This window comes from Denticeps clupeoides, chromosome 8 (genome assembly GCF_900700375.1).
Source record: "Denticeps clupeoides chromosome 8, fDenClu1.1, whole genome shotgun sequence".
Classification (NCBI taxonomy): domain Eukaryota; kingdom Metazoa; phylum Chordata; class Actinopteri; order Clupeiformes; family Denticipitidae; genus Denticeps; species Denticeps clupeoides.
In genome coordinates, this window is record NC_041714.1 from 16,023,212 (window position 1) to 16,037,483 (window position 14,272).

Consider the following 14,272-nt stretch of genomic DNA (forward strand, 5'->3'; position numbering starts at 1 on the left):
TTGTGTTTAGCGCATTGACTTTGCAAGCTGGAAAAGGATGAACATCATTTCCAAAAAAAGTTTCCATCCATTCAGTTATGCTGTTGCGTTATACTTCAAAATTTGTCAGTTGCAATTATGATTTGGTAATGTTTTCATGCTTATTTCAGGTTAGGATTAGGGTCGATTTCGAGATCTTGGGTCCCAGGCTTTTATTTCAGGCCCTGTTGGGATGGATGCATTGCTCTTTACCAAGAACACTGGCTTAATTATTTTGTGTTGTGGCAACACTGCAGGAACCATCCCCCTGCCCTCTCCGCAGTCCCCTCTCCGTACCTTGAGGCAACGTAATGTCCCAAATACCCCCATTTCCTTGCCCCACCGCACCTCATTCCATCTCCCCTTCCATCTGTCCCTTTTTAAAAGACGCCTCTTAGCATTGGTTTGCCATTGAGACAACCAGTGCATGGCAGCTCATTGCGTGCTGGATCCGGCGTGGCTTCTCTTTAAATAGCCGCTCGGAACGTCCTGGATCATGTCATGGTTGCTACGCCTTGCCTGTGCTCACTGGGCCAATTGATGACCTGTGAAAGTGTTTTATTGTGTCAGCACACCGAAAGTCAGAAACAAACTGTTTTTTTTTCGGCAGTTTGAAGGGCCATGGCGGGAGCGATTTTATAAATATTCAAGGCGATTCTGTGCCCTTACCAAACATGTCACATCAGAGTAACCAAAAACGCTACAGGAAGACTGCTTTTGACAACTTAGTATTCAGCGCAGTCGGCACGCTCTCCATTATTCATTTCTTTAGAGGATACTCCAAGGAGGCCTGGAATACCCAGCGCTGTATATAACCCACTTACAGTTCCAGCAGCCGCGCCTCACTGGCAGGGTTCCGTCCTCGAGATTAAAAAAGACAACCCCTGACCCCGTTCTCTTCCCAGGCACACTTCTTTCAGCACTTATCCCGCAAACCAAACCCTTGCTGTCCATCATTTGTAAACCTGAGGTGTGGGGCCCGACACCGGAACCCCTATCAAAGGGCATCTACGGAAGAGTCTTCTCTCGCCCTCACAGATGCGTACAGTACTCCAACACACTGACCCACGCAGTAGGACTGTTCAACCAATTGCTCAGCTGGAAGTCAATTGAATCTGATGATAATTGAATTTGTCAACGTGGAAATTGAGAGGCAGTGAGCGAAGCACTCCCACCCATGAGCGTGTGGGTTCCATTTAAGTGCTGTGATGTAGTCAAGAGGCATATTTTCTTGAAAAATGTGGTTTTGATTGCTCATTTATAGTCATTACACGTAAAGTGATTTAGTTTTATGCTTTCATGTTGTTTTATGACTAAGATTAATAGGTTTCTACAAAAGTTTTGCACATTAACTGCAGTCAGTCAAACAAGGATTTTGAAAAATCTGAAAAGTGTCTTCATTTTCGGAGCTGAAGGGTTGAACTATTTTAAATTAAATTTTGTGCATGAATGGCATTTTTCACAAGTTTCAATATTTGTGAGATGCTCTAGTAAGCCTTCTGGAGCACCTGGACAGTTTCCAACTTGGAACTAATGTCCCACACATCTCTTTTTGTTGGGGCTAACACCCAGAATATGACCTTAAATAACTTCTTCATAAAAAAAAATATATATATATAAATGAGCGGAGCCTATCAACCCCCTCTAGGTGTAGAGCAGCGCCCATCTCCTTCTTTCTCCACCATTTCCTTCCGTTCTCTACCCTTGTACACAGGGTATCACAAACGAGGCTACGTCCACTACCAACACCTACATGCAGATTATCAGCTTTAAACGTTCTGATGGGTAATCAAGAGAAAGCGGCGTTGGTGAAAATGCCCTGTACGCTACATCTTGTGTAATGACTGGTAAATATGGCCCATAATCTTGTCTGTCTAAATGTATGCACCTTGCAATATATAAGTGACACCATGTGAGAAAGGAACCAGCTTCTGATTCCGCTGCAGCAGCCGAGAAGAACCGAGATCTGCCACAGGACTGGCGAGGTGTATTTTTAAGACCTGACCCAGTTAAAGGCCATAAGTGGCTTTGTTCCGCCCAACTAATGATGCTTTTTGACGGGTTCCTTAAGTCTCTTGTCTGATGCGCCCCCGCCACGCGGTTCTGAAGAGAGAGAGGTCATTTTCAGGGCCTTCCCCATCTCTTGTTTTCTGTCCTTTCATTTTTAACAGTTATGAGCTCTGACAGCAACCTTCGCAGACTTACTCCCCGCCCCGTGGTGGGGTTACCATGGTTATTCTGTCACCTCATCTCAGGCTTCCACAGAGAGTGACAAAAAGTCACTGTCTGGCATGTTGATCCATTCTGCCAGATAAGTCGTCTGTGCTGACACAGACTCTAATGACGAGGCCAGGAAGCATGGGGAATCCAGCCGGCACTCTGCTGACCACTCTCCTCAATGGTCACTGCCAAATCAGGGGCCTGGAACTCTGTCTGAAAGAGACTTCCTGATGGAACAGGTCCATGGGGTCACGATGAAGACATTTCCAGTGGAGAGGAGAGAAGGTGTGAAGGCTAGGAGGTAGGGAGCGGTGTCATTCTTGTTCATCCCTGCTGCTGCCATCACGCGTACAGGATCCAGGTCTGATGGTGTCGCTTCCTACACTTTGCAACTTATCTAACCAACGAGGCTGACCTACCAGCACAAGCTGAAGACTCTGGAAACAGAAGTGACGGAAGGTGTGACACGGAGTAATAATGAGAAGTAAACAGCATTGTGAAAGATGGAGGACAGACCGAAAGACAGAGAATACGAGACAAAAACAAACATTCTGGCTGATGCACTTTCAAGATATTCATCTGGACCACAATATAAAAAAAATGGAGGAAGAGCAACGCATGATAGTGGCAGCAGTGATACCACCAAGCGTGAAATGGAAGACAAAGTTGTATGGACAGGAGATGATGGTAGACATGACATGAGGCAGAACTGGAGGTAGATGATGAGTTAAAGATGCTGAGATTTGCATTGGAAGTGACAGTGATGGAGAGAATTAGGAATGAGTGCATAAGAGGAACAGCTTCAGTTGGACGTTTTGGAAATCAAAAGTCAGAGGGGCTATTGGTTTTGAAGCATAGATGCAATGAGGAGATACAATGAGTATACAGAGGATGGAGCTTCCAGCAAGAAGAAGGCCTAGGAGACCTATGCAGCAAAAAGTTGAAGAAGATGAAAAGCCAGGTTTATTTTAGGAGGACAAACTGCAGCCTTTGCTACAAAATGCTGACAACAAATATTTGATCGGTTGGTTCTCAAAGTAAATGTATTCTACATGCAAAGTCGACATAATGCCCAAGCGAACTAAGCAGCTGCTTAGGGTCCCCACACCAGCAGGGGGCTCCCAAGAGCACTTGAAATATTACACAAGACATGTTACCCAACACATATATTTTTGTGCATCATGTGATATATCAGTAGTCATCGTCCAAAACGATTTAAAAAAAAAATACAAACCGTCAACTTAATACCACTGGTGCGACTGAGGGTGGTAGTAGCCAAGTTGGTAACACACTCGCCTATGAACCAGAAGACCCAGGTTCAAATCCTGCTTACTACCATTGTGTCCCTGAGTGTCACGTCGGCGAGCTGACGAGGGAGGGAAGGGCAGAGATGGGACGTAACGAAAAAAAAGGATTTTTATATAAATAGAAATAAAACAAGGCACGATGGCCAAAAACAGGGGAAATAACTGGGAGAACAAAAACTAGCCCGCAGGCGTGTGGCGATTGCCAGAACTCAAAGCACAACCATTTGCAGGGTCCACTAATGAAGGTCAAGTTCACGAAAGTTCACTAAACAGAGTTCGCGAGCGGCGGAGCCACAGGCTTTTTAAAGGCTGTCCTGATTGGCCCAAGGTGATGTTTCCAGCTGATGCCAATCCTGACACTGAGCAAGACACTTAACCCTAATTTGCTCCAGGGGGGACTGTCCCTGTAACTACTGATTGCAAGTTGCTCTGGATAAGGGCATCTGATAAATGCCCTAAATGTAAATGTAAATAGGGTGGTAGTAGCCTAGTGGATAACACACTCGCCTATGAACCAGAAGACCCGGGTCCGAATCCCGCTTACTACCATTGTGTCCCTGAGCAAGACACTTAACCCTAAGTTGCTCCAGGAAGACTGTCCCTGTAACTGATTGTAAGTCGCTCTGGATAAGGGCGTCTGATAAATGCTGTAAATGTAAATGTAAATGCACACACTGCTCCCCGGGCACCTTTCATGGTTGCCCACTGCTCACCAAGGGTGATGGTTAAAAGGCGTGTTTACAATGACAATCACTTCACTTTCAGTTAGAAGTCTAGTTCTTTGGCCAACAAAACAAACCAGTAGGTACATTTCGCCCCTAACCATCACAATGTCTATTGCTAACATTAATATACTGACACAAATAACAGCAATAATTATCACACGATCCCATTCGTGTGACGAGGCAACGCGACTCCCATAAAAAGGCAAGATGGCCACTGCTGTCATTGATCGCCTTTACATGCAACCGACTCGACCGACTCTAGTCTGCTTCAAGGAAGACTGATCTTGTATATCTCCTCACCTATCGACTCTTCCTCTAGCCCTGTCCTTTCCACAAATCCGGTCCTGAACACGAAGGTGAACATCCGTGGGCTGTTGCGTCTTACGGCGGCCCGCGTTCGCAGAGTGATACAGTGGAAACTCACCTGCCTCCTTGCGTCCAATCGCGACGGGGTTTCTCGTTTCTACCCACATGTGCTAACTTTCTGCTGGTGTTGTGCCAATAATACTTTTGGCCACGAGACAAGAGCCCCCAAGATATGCAACTGCATATCTATTCCATTGATTTTAATCTGATTTATTTGTCGTCACGTTTGCTTGTACTGCGATCCATTGCTTAGGCAACACTGCAGGCAAAGGAGCCAACAGAACACTCTGAGTTGAACAAAAGTGAGAAGAGCAGAGCAGAACAGAAATGGATGGTATAGAGATGTGGGAGTGGAAGGGGACCATGTATGTGAGAGAGAGAGTACGGAGGCGATGGGAAATGGAGAGACAGAAGCAGGAACTAAAGAGACCGGAGTGGCGCAGGGGAGGGTCATCAGATAAAAGCCCCCAGAGCGGTGGGGCAGATAGGCGAGTCTGAAGACTCTGACATTTCCAAGCGAGGCGTCTTTGGGAGAAGCCTATTGACATGCAAGCGAAGCCCCCTGCGGTTCACTGTTGTCTCGGAAGTCTGGCTGCACAGACGAACATTTTTCCACAAAGATCCTGCCGCTCCCTTTTTAGCTTGTTTTGTTTTTATATATATATATAAAGATTTTTTTTTTTACAGTGGGTGCCAATCAGAGGGCTCAGAATTGCCAAAACACAGAGACGCAGCTGGGGGCCGCAGGTGGGGGGGCGAGACATATAGGGAGGTGGGGGTGGGTCTGTGGGGAGGAAAGGCGAGTCAGGACTCAGCATGCAGGGCGCAGACTGGAAGACAGGAGAAGACAGATGTTCCGGCGCAGACGGCAGGATCTCAAGACCCCAGAGCCCTTCTGCCCAGCGCTGCCTGAGACGGGTATTACATCGGGGGAAGAACCACGAAACGGTTCTGCACATCTGTTCTGGGAGCACATATATTCCAAGGGGTCTGCACTTTCCCCCAATGACGCAGTCACATGAGATCCAAATGTAATAATCGTGCAATATATGCATTATTAATTAAATTAAATCTGAGGGTGGTAGTAGGCTGGTTGGTAAAACACTCGCCTATGAACCAGAATGTATGTACAATTTGAATACAAATGCAAACATCTAACATACACAAGTCTCTTACACATACACATTATTTTGTATGCACACTCTGCTACTGTGTAACGTCTGGGTCCTGCTGGACTCCCAGCCTGCACCATTCAGCCTGACAACAGGGCTGCCACACATACACCATATATTCCTCACACATATACAATGGCACTGCTCTCTGCACGATCCTCATTATAATATTAGCTTGCAAATACACCATATATTCCTCACTCATCTACATACAAAGCACACATATAGCCAGGTAGCTCAGGGGTAATATCACCGGTCTCCAGTCTCGCGGTCTGCAGGCACGAGGTTCGAATCCTGGGCGCGGTCTGGTGTTTCTGGGGCAGTGGTGGCCTAGCGTTTAAGGAAGAAGGATGCCGGTTCGAGTCCTGATCTGCCAAGGTGCCACTGAGGTGCCACTTAGAAAAGCACCGTCCCCACACACTGCTCCCCGGGTGCCTGTCATGGCTGCCCACTGCTCACTCAGGGTGATGGGTTAAATGCAGAGGACACATTTCACTGTGTGCACTGTGTGCTGTGCTTCTGTGTATCACAAGAGACAATCACTTCACTTTTATATACACCACTTATTTTTATATACACCACTTTATCCTGGCTTGCTACTACTACTACTTCTGCCGCACATAGTTTTTGTATGTAGATGCGTGAGGTATATATATATGGTGTATGAGTGAGGTTTGTATCTAGATGCATGATGTATAAATGGTGTATGTGCGAGGTTTGTATGTAGATGCGTGAGGTATATATGGTGTATGTGTAAGGTTTGTATGTAGATGTGTGAGGTATATATATGGTGTATGTTTGTATGTAGATGCGTGAGGTATATATATATGGTGTATGTTTGTATGTAGATGTGTGAGGTGTATATATATGGTGTATGTTTGTATGTAGATGCGTGAGGTATATATGGTGTATGTGTGAGGTTTGTATGTAGATGTGTGAGGTATATATATGGTGTATGTTTGTATGTAGATGCGTGAGGTATATATGGTGTATGTGTGAGGTTTGTATGTAGATGTGTGAGGTATATATATGGTGTATGTTTGTATGTAGATGCGTGAGGTATATATGGTGTATGTATGAGGTTTGTATGTAGATGTGTGAGGTATATATGATGTATGTTTGTATGTAGATGCGTGAGGTATATATATATATATATATGGTGTATGTTTGTATGTAGATGTGTGAGGTATATATGGTGTATGCGTGAGGTTTGTATGAAGATGCGTAAGGAAAGGTAGTGTATCTGCGATCTTTTCTTGATATATGGCCTAGGGGGCGCCTCATACATACACACACACTCAACAGATGATAAAAGTTCTGTCACTCAATTAGTGATGTGTTAATATGTTCACTGGCCTAGTACTAAAAAGTAAACACATTCCCATAATGCACTGGCCTGAGGAGAGTGTCACTGCCGGACGATTTGCCCTCAGTGAAAGAGGGACGAGGAGTCCAAGAGAGAAAGACAGAGCGAGTCAGGCAGACACCGAATCCCCTCTTCCTGTCTTTTAATTAAAGGCAGAGTGCGAGGTTCCCTCCTGCCACTGGCCCTGTCACCGGCAGCTTCAAAATTAATTACACAGAATCCCTGTAATAATATTGGATGTAGGGGAAGTGCATTTTTTTAACAATGGGGGGATTGCCAGGCCTTGCGGTTGCGCTCTCCCACAAGAGCCCACACCAAGATTGCAGATGCCACGCAACGTTCATTAACTCTCCGCCTGATGGAAACAAGCCGGGCCGATTTCGGAGACCAGACGAGTTGCGGGGCCGGCTTATCGACCAATTAAATCGGCTACTGTCAGTCAGCAGGGCACATTAGGCAGATCAAATACTATTACCTGCTGGATTATTACATAATCCGAGCAGGGCAGTCCCTGCAGCAGCAGTAAATGGGTTGGATTTGTGCAGCGGGAGGCGGGTCTCTGACCAACGCTGCCACCTGCTGGCCCAGAGGGGAACAGCAGCAACAGCAGCCATGAGCTGCAGAGTCCCATTAGATATCATGTAAATACTATGTGTACAGGACACAGGGAGGACACAGCATGAAGAAGGGGAGAAAGAAATAAAGTCTTCATAATCGGTTTTTGAAGACGTTTCTGTGCTCTGCGGGGGCTTCATTGTCACAGTCAGGAGGATTGCTGTGACAGGCTGACAAATTCTGCCCATCCCCTGCAACACTACGTCTCACTTCTGCCCTCCGGCATGCACACAAAAAATAAACGCATGGGAGACAGTGTTCCCATGCTGCACCAGCTGCCTCACTCGGTGATCTTGCGACTGTGTCAGCTCCTCCGGCTGAAAAAGGGCCTGTAAACAGACCAATTAAGGCGCTTATTGTCATGGCACAGAGCTCGGTGTTGAAGAACGTAGCTGAGTGTGTTTACCTGAAGGGAAACACAGAGAAAAATGGTCCAGGATGACTGTTGTGGGTACAGCGTGTGACGGGCCCGGTCTGCAATCTGTGAAATTATGCAACATAAAGCATGTCTGCGCCTTCAGAGCCAGGGTGTTTGGCTGCAATACCAAATCCGACCACAGGGCTGCGCACTAAGTTTGCTCTTGCAGCCAATCAGAAACCTGACTGTGCATTTATTTTATCCACCCCCCATTACACGTTTATTAATAAATAGGTCTATATTAAAGTATCTTTTAAAATGACATTTTTGAAGCAACAGAGCTATGCCATTTGCTAAATAGTAATTCATATTAATAGCAATAGAAATATAGAAACAAGTATTGCAATATAAAATGAGAAAGTCTTAAATTTCATTTGTTTTTAGAACTGAATTTAAATAATTTTTAAATTGATTTTATAAAACAACAGTAAACGTTGTGGCATATATGAAGGTTTTGAATTTTTTTTTTTTCTTTTAGAGACACCAACATCTGTTGATGTACATCGTGTTTTAAAATGAGTACGGTGCTGCACGCCTGCATCCTCTACTGCATTCAAATTGTTAGGTTGCTGAGGACGGCTTCCCCACTTCAAACATGGGCCCCGGGTCATTCCGGCATCTGTTCCTCCTCGGTGCAAAGCTCTGTTTAAAAAAAAAAAAAAATCGGCCAATAGAGCGAACCAAGAGACTCCATGTTAACGAGCTGCTGGCACAGATATATGATTATGTGGTTCGTTCATTCTCAGGTGAGGCTGAGCTTTCGCTGTAGTCCATTAACCTTCCGGCTCAGTCTGCAATCACAGTGTAGCGCCGCAGACGTTCGGCTACCCAGCGTTTGGATTTTCGGGAGTGCTGCTTGTCCCGATCCTTGAAGCCTCTTCACCCTCCTCGTTTTTAAAGCTTTCCGCATGCCTCGCTCACCATGTAATCACCATTTGAGCTGAAACATATCGAATTTGTCTCGTGCAGCTTGTCTCAATCGGAAACGGGCTTCCGAAGATGGCAATTAAGCGCTCCCCTCAATCTAGCTGCATTAATCCCCTACAATAGCATTTCAAGCAAAAGTGTTCATCTAATAGCCATGAAGGGTACTTTTTTTTCTTTTGCCTGCCACAACGGGAAAATTAATGCCTTCCTCCCCCCATCGTCAAATGAATTCATCGTCTCAGGATCAAAGAGCCACTGTAATAGCATCCCAACTCTCCACATAAGCTTACTCTTGTATTGCTCTTAAGAGACAGCAGTCAATTACTTACACAGAGTGTGTTGGTTAAATTTCACTTAATCAATACAGCCGGTGACCGCAGGGAGCCCTGGTGAGAGATTAATGTGGACGTTACACGGTTATCATAAAAAAAAAGTACTTCCTCCAATAGACCACACCCTTGAGACCCAGTTAAGACGAAGATATGTGGGCCAGCCCAAGTGCTGGAGATCCCTGCCTCTGGAGATGATTGAAAGGCCAAATAGCCAACAGTGAGCATCCCGTCACAAATCTTCACATTGATTTCCCTTTCGTTAGCACTTTAGAGTGGATTAGAGGAGCACTCTCTGTGATCAGCCTGTCCAAGATCCCGTAATTTAAATCTTCGTCTGGTCCATGGGCAGCATAGCTCTCTGCTAACTACAGTATGGCTGCTATGGTAAATACATACCAATGCAGAGACTGGGCCAGATAAGCTGCACTCATTATTGGAGAGGGGCGGAGTCTAATGGCCTTCACATCTGTTCCGATTGAAATTCCATCTTCTGTCCAGGTCAGGCTGAGGGGGAAGCTGGAGATGATCCAGGGAATCTGGATGTAAGGGCAGATCTGGATGTAAGGACAGACATTATATTCATATATTGATTTCATTCAGCTGGAACATTTGACAGCAATATTTAACAGTTGACATCACCTGTGAAACGTGGACTGATGCTTTGGCTCCATAGCCCTTCATTTTATAGAAATGAAGCCAACAAATCTCTAGCATGTTGTCAGTTAGAAACTCCCATCTGTTCTGCAAATGGACAGTAGGGCCACTAAACCTCACATTTTATTTCATTTTTTAAAAAATGATCCATGGTTAATAATGATGTTACATTTCAAGTTCTTAAACACTAAAGTCTTGAAGTAAAAGTCAAGAAAACCATCACAAAACCACTTATTGTGCTTTATAAGTTCTCATATTAAGGATAATGACACTGGACTGTCTCCAGCTATCTATCACAACACTTCATTTATGCAGAAATGTTGTTATGTAAGGCAAATTCCACATTTATTCAGTTACAGTCAATTGAACCTTCTATTAAAGCGTTCAGCATTCATCGTTGCAGAGGAGAGAAAAAAAGCCTTGGGCAGCTTCTAAAAGCAAGAAACCTTGCACACCTTATTTGAGAGCGAAAGGCCAACCGGCCTGCATACGTGGGTTTTTTAATACAGCAGCCACTGAAGGACGTGCCACAGATGAGAAGGCACCAGGCCTTCAAAGTGAATGACAAAGGTCATCCTGATACCATTATTGCCCTGTCTGTCGTTATCTCCTCTCCATTTACATCTCGGCCTTTCATTCTCTAATCCTGCTCTACCTCATCGGACCTTTCCTCCTGCTCTTGTCACTTGAGTCAGCATCTGTTCAAGGTTTCCTGCTTTCGTCAGAAGAGGTTTTTTTTTTTTTCAGATTACTGCTGCCCTTGACTTTGGCATTTAAATTAATGTCACTTTACAGCGTCTTTTGGACCAAATATCTTTGAAAATGTATGAAATAAGCAATGATAATGGGTTCAGTGCCTCTGGAAAGACACAGGGTTAAGAAAAATGATCATGACCCTGCTGACTTTGGGGGTTAGAGCCGAGTTTGTTGACCACAAGGCTCCTGGCATCCTGGTTTGTGGAAGTTCATGGGACCATGATAAATCAGGGCCAACCAGGCAGCTGACACTCCTCAAAAGACTTAATGCAACCGTATCTCCTGAGTACAGCAATATAAATGTTCAGCTCCTCATAATTTACAGCACTCACCTCCTGAAACGGCACTAATGAAATCAGACAGAAATCCACAATTGATTTTGCAATTAGCTCCATCCATTGATTCCCTTTGTCCAGCATGCAGCTTCCTATGGTCAAGTTGACGGCTTTCTTCATTAAACGGCGGGGCCATCTGGCAGGAAGTGAAATAGGCGATATGTCAGTCAGACCCGGTTGAAGAGTTGCAATCGTTTCCCTGCGGACGTTCAATTTAATGTCATTTAATCATCTACTGAGATCCTTATCATTACAGATCAGCAGCACAAGCTCATTTTTCAGCTGAATCATTGCTGATATTATTGCAATATAGATCGCCATTGCAACATTGCAAACTTTATTTGTAAGCTAAAATGCTACACAATGTTATTTAATATTACAAACATGTCAGGGATCAGTCAAGGTGGGGAAGAATGTAGAGAAATGGCTGCTGACGAACAGGGGGGGTTAAATAAAAAAGCAGGTCACATGGAAATCCACACACAGGACAAATAAAAAAGTACAATGACCATTTACACACATGGCAACAGGTACAGTCAATCAGGGAATCAGCAACACTGAACATCAAACTCCAGCCCGAAACCCGATCACCGGCAAATAAAAAAAATGCAAATTACTGTAGTATCACTTTAAAACTCTAACAATGATTCAGGCCACACCCCTTCCTGACTCCCTACACCTGTTTTCCCTCCTTAGGGGCAGTGGAGACCTGCCGTTTAAGGAAGCGGCCCCATAATCAGAAGGTTGCCGGTTCGAATCCTGATCCGCCTGAGGTGCCACAGAGCAAAGCTCCTTGGGCGCATGTCATGGCTGCCCACTGCTCACCAAGGGTGATGGTTAAAAGCTGAGGACACATTTTGTTGTGTCACTGTGTGCTGTGCTGCAGTGTAAACACAATGACAATCACTTCGCTTTCACTTTTTAAGGGAGGGCCTGCCTCAGTGTTCTGGGTCACAGTGTGTGCATTGTATGCGTGAGTATGAAAGTGAAGTGATTGTCACACGTGATACACAGCAGCACAGCACACAGTGCACACAGTGAAATTTGTCCTCTGCATTTAACCCATCACCCTGAGTGAGGAGTGGGCAGCCATGACAAGCGCCCGGGGAGCAGTGTGTGGGGACGGTGCTTTGCTCAGTGGCACCTCAGTGGTACCTTGGCAGATCGGGATTCGAACCAGCAACCTTCTGATTACAGGTGCAGTCTTTGCCTGAGTTTGTGAAACTCAGGGGTCTTGGTGTGTGTGTGTGTGTGTGTGTGTGTGTAAGTTAATGGTGTTGATGTATTTTTTCAGATGTAATGCGTGTGTAGTGTGGAGTGTGCATGTGTGAATGAGCCTCCCCTTTTCCTGTTTACACTTCCAATTGGCCAAAGTAGATTCCTTTATGATTATTTGTCCCTTTGTTGCAATAACCCACCTGTGCCTGGGTCCTCCCTTCCTTGATAATGTGACAAGAATTTTGACTTCTCTTTTATGCCATTCTCTAACTTAACACTCTGGTGTTAATCAATATAAATCGTTGCCAATTTTGAAAGGAATCAGCCAAGAACCACCCAAACATTTCTGCTCACAGTCTATAAAAAGTGTTTTAGACAGTTGCTGAGATGCATCTGCTTTTCCTCCCAGATGCTTTGTGAAGGATCTCTGGCCGCGGCTCCGGTCCTGATTAATTGAGCTGTTAGGGCAGTCACTTATCCATCAGGCCCGCCGTCTTCGTCAAACTCCAGCCCTACATCACAGAGAAGGCTTTTTGATTGGCTGCCACGAGGCGCATTAGCGGGAGTGAGCGGAAGAGAAGCCTCCGTCATTCCGTAATGGTGTCTTCTGGCAACATCGACTCTTGAGAATTGATTGAACTTTTTAATCAAACGCACTCTGCTGCAATGCAGCTTCACTAACCCGACAAATTGATTAGCTGTGCCTTAAAATAATCACATTGATTTCAGACGGATATTACATATTTATACATGTTTTTAAATATTTTCTAATGCACGAGTCGGCATTGATTACAATAAATGCATGTTCAACATGTTTAAGTGCATGTCCATAGAAGACGCTCACTGAAAATCAGTGCTACGTGTACAGCTGCTGCATATTGTACAATAAATTCAGTAATAAACACCTCATAAATGGGGCAACCCCATAAAACATAACAATCTCTTAATCTGTTCAAAACTGAATTGTCTAAACCAGATGTGCAAGGATGGTCAGCAAGAACTTCAAAGTTCTTCATTTGTTCACCTAAACGCAGACTGTACCATTGCTGACCAAGGTCATAGAGTTCAGGTTCATCAGGTTTTGTTAAAAAACTGCTTTAGAACAAAATGAGGTCTGAATCAGACAGGCGCACAATCCCAATCGTTGCTCTTGACATGGCTTTTGATCACCGTGAAGCTCATTGCATCTTAGCAGACCATTCTTTTCCTGTCCTATTTATCTGTACCAAATAGCAATTTTTATTTCTTTTTTTTAATAGGCTTACGCCTTGATTAAGCCTTTTCTCAGCTTCCTGTGAAAAGTGAGATGTGTGTTATTTTTTTATGTATTAACACATTAACACATCAAACAGAGTCATGGGGGAAACATGTTGGTCTCCAGCTGAGAGCTCTACAACATTATGTCAAAAAAATGCCGGAAAATGTTGATACTACACAAAAAGGACCCTTTGTGGTGTTCGCCGCATAATCATATGGAGAGGAAGAGGTGGTGAGGAAGAAATTTGACTGGTGGTGCTCATGACCTGGACACCAATGCTGTAACAGATCCAGCAAAAATTATCCTAGGAAGCTTACACAGTCACTTTTGGACTAAAACATCAGACGTCACAGACCGGCAGAACCTGGTCCCTTCACAGCAGGAGCCCTCAGTCCCAGAAGGCTACAGGGGGAGAATAATGTCAGAATGGCACAGCTCTCTATAATTCCGGGTTGTGTTATGGAGAACGTGCCACCCGCTGCTGAAAGGGTATAGATGGATGGGCCACTGCCTCACTTTCCCTCACAATCAGCAAATCATTGCCACTTTTCAAATCATCTCCATGCTTTTCTCATTTTTGCTTGT